The sequence below is a fragment of the Arachis hypogaea genome, chromosome 20, assembly GCF_003086295.3.
Source record: "Arachis hypogaea cultivar Tifrunner chromosome 20, arahy.Tifrunner.gnm2.J5K5, whole genome shotgun sequence".
Taxonomy (NCBI): domain Eukaryota; kingdom Viridiplantae; phylum Streptophyta; class Magnoliopsida; order Fabales; family Fabaceae; genus Arachis; species Arachis hypogaea.
The window spans coordinates 120,955,376-120,958,737 of record NC_092055.1 but is presented as its reverse complement, the minus strand read 5'-3'; the positions used below and the strand labels follow the sequence as shown (position 1 = coordinate 120,958,737).

Below are 3,362 nucleotides of genomic sequence, written 5' to 3'. Positions count from 1 at the left end.
CAACTTCAAGAACTCCCTTCTTCATAGGCGTCCCATTACTCACAGGATTCCTTTCAAAAGTGTACATGAACTGGTTATTAGCAACCATGTCAATGAGTTCTTGAGCTTCTGCAGGCATTTTCTTTAGGTGAATGGATCCACCTGCAGAAGTGTCCAGTGACATTTTTGATAGCTCAGATAAACCATCATAGAATATATCCAGGATGGTCCATTCTGAAAGCATGTCAGAAGGACACTTTTTGGTCAACTGTTTGTATCTTTCCCAAGCTTCATAGAGGGATTCACCTTCTTTCTGTCTGAAGGTTTGAACATCAGCTCTAAGCTTGCTCATCTTTTGAGGAGGAAAGTACTTGGCTAAGAAAGCCGTGACCAGCTTATCCCAAGAGTTCAGGCTGTCTTTGGGTTGAGAATCCAACCATAATCTAGCTCTGTCTCTTACAGCAAAGGGGAAAAGCATGAGCCTGTAGACTTCAGGATCTACTCCATTAGTCTTAACAGTATCACATATCTGCAAGAATTCAGTTAAGAACTGAAAAGGATCTTCAGATGGAAGTCCATGAAACTTGCAGTTCTGCTGCATCAGAGAAACTAATTGAGATTTCAGCTCAAAGTTGTTTGCTCCAATGGCAGGAATGGAGATGCTTCTTCCATGTAAATTGGAATTAGGTGCAGTAAAGTCACCAAGCATCTTCCTTACATTATTATTATTTTCGGCTGCCATCTCCTCTTCCTGTTCAAAAATTTCTGAAAGGTTATCTCTGGATTGTTGTATTTTAGCTTCTCTTAGTTTCCTTTTCAGAGTCCTTTCAGGTTCTGGATCTGCTTCCACAAGAATGTTCTTATCCTTGCTCCTGCTCATATGACAAAGAAGAGGGCACAGAAAAATAATAATAATAATAGAGATCCTTTATACCACAGTATAGGGATCCCTTTGTAAGTGGAAGAAAAGGGGGAGACAAAGAATGTAATATAATGGAAGAAACACAACTGTGAGGAGGGTTGAGATGTGAGATGAGATGTTAGTAGATGAATGAATAAATAGAATAAGATGGGAGAGGGATAATTTTCGAAAAATATTTTTGAAAAAGAGTTAGTGATTTTCGAAAATGGTTTTTGAAAAATGTTAGTATTTTTCGAAAATTTTTTTTTTAAAATCAAAAATAAAAATAAGAATAATTAGTTAATTAAAAAGAAATTTTTGAAAAAGAGGGAAGATATTTTCGAAAATTAGAGAGAGAGAGAGTTAGTTAGGTAGTTTTGAAAAAGTTAAGAAACAAACAAAAAGTTAGTTAGTTAGTTGAAACAAATTTTGAAAAGATAAGAAGTTAGGAGGTTAGAAAAGATATTTTGAAACCAACTTTTTGAAAAAGGTAAAATGAGAAGATATTTTTGAAAAGATATGATAGAATTTAGTTTTTGAAAAAGATTTGATTTTTAAAATCACAATTAATGACTTGATTCATAAGAAATCACAAGATATGATTCTAGAATTCAAAGTTTGAATCTTTCTTAACAAGCAAGTAACAAACTTCAAATTTTTGAATCAAAACATTAATTGATTATGTTATTTTCGAAAATTTGATATAAAAATAAGAAAAAGATTTTTGAAAAATATTTTTGGAATTTTCGAAAATAACTAAGAATTTTGAAAAATATTTGATTTTTGAAAAAGATTTTGAAAAAGATAAGATTTTCAAACTGAAAATTTGATTTGACTCATAAGAAACAACTTGATTTTAAAAATTTTTGAAAAAGTCAACTCAATTTTCGAATTTGATGAGAGAAAAAGGGAAAGATATTTTTTTGATTTTTGAAATTTTTATGAAAAACATGAAAATTATGCAATGCATGAAATTTTTAGATCAAAACAATGAATGCATGCAAGAATGCTATGAATGTCAAGATGAACACCAAGAACACTATGAATGTCAAGATGAACATCATAGACACAATTTTGAAAAATTTTGATGCAAAGAAAACATGCAAGACACCAAACTTAGAATTCTTTAATGCTTAGACACTAAGAATTCAAGAATGCATATGAAAAATAATAAAAGACACAAAACAAAAAATCATCAAGATCAAACAAGAAGACTTACCAAGAACAACTTGAAGATCATGAAGAACACCATGAATGCATGAAATTTTCGAAAAATACAAGATGCACATGCAAATGACACCAAACTTATGACATGACTCATGACTCAAACAAGAAACACAAAAAATGTTTTTGGATTTTTATGATTTTCTAATTTTTTGGATTTTTTTTTCGAAAATTAATTGAAAAATGAAAATAAGGATTCCAAAATTTTTAATATGAATTCCAGGAATCTTGCACTGTTAGTCTAAAGCTTCAGTCCAAGAATTAGACATGGCTCACTAGCCAGCCAAGCTTTCAATGAAAGCTCCGGTCCAAAACACTAGACATGGCCAATGGCCAGCCAAGCTTCAGCATGTAATTCAGACATGACACGCCTGACATACTCATTCCCAAGCTTCATAGAGGGATTCTCCTTCCTTCTGTCTGAAGGTTTGGACTTTCACTCTAAGCTTGCTCAATTTTTGAGGTGGAAAGAACTTTGCCAAGAAGGCGTTAACTAGCTTTTTCCAAGAGTTCAGGCTTTCTTTAGGTTGTGAATCCAACCATATCCTAGCTCTGTCTCTTACAGCAAAAGGAAAAAGCATAAGTCTGTAGACTTCAGGGTCAACCCCATTGGTTTTGACAGTGTCACAGATTTGCAAGAATTCGGCTAAGAACTGATGAGGATCTTCCAATGGAAGTCCATGAAACTTGCAATTCTGTTGCATTAGAGAAACTAATTGAGGCTTAAGCTCAAAGTTGTTTGCTCCAATGGCAGGGATTGAGATGCTTCTCCCATAGAAATCGGAAGTAGGTGCAGTAAAGTCACCAAGCACCTTCCTTGCATTGTTGGCATTGTTGTTTTCGGCTGTCATGGTTTCTTCTTCCTTGAAAAGCTCTGTTAGGCCCTCTAAAGAGAATTGTTCTTTAGCTTCTCTTAGCTTTCTCTTCAAGGTCCTTTTAGGTTCAGGATCAGCTTGAACAAGTATGCCTTTATCTTTGTTCCTGCTCATATGAAAGAGAAGAGAACAAGAAAGTAGGGAATCCTCTATGTCACAGTATAGAGATTCCTTGAGGTTTCAGATGAAAAGAAGAATAGAAGGAGGAGGTGGAGGTGGATAGAAGAGAATTCGAACATACAAAGAAGGAGGGAGTTCGAATTGTACCTTGAGGAGGAGTGTTAGTCCTTTAAATAGAAGGATGTGAGAAGAGGGAAAGAATTTTCGAAATTAAAGTAAAAGATTTTGAAATAATTAAAAGAAATTTTGAAAATTTGATTGAT

At 33.8% G+C, this 3,362-nt stretch overlaps 1 non-coding gene across 1 annotated transcript; it reads left to right on the top strand.

Annotated features, from left to right (window-relative positions):
- Positions 1–217: 217 nt before the first annotated feature.
- LOC112787438 (small nucleolar RNA R71) lies at positions 218–325 on the top strand. Its single transcript, XR_003194853.1, has one exon. It is a non-coding gene; the product is annotated as a small nucleolar RNA R71 (small nucleolar RNA).
- The last annotated feature ends 3,037 nt before the right edge of the window (positions 326–3,362 follow it).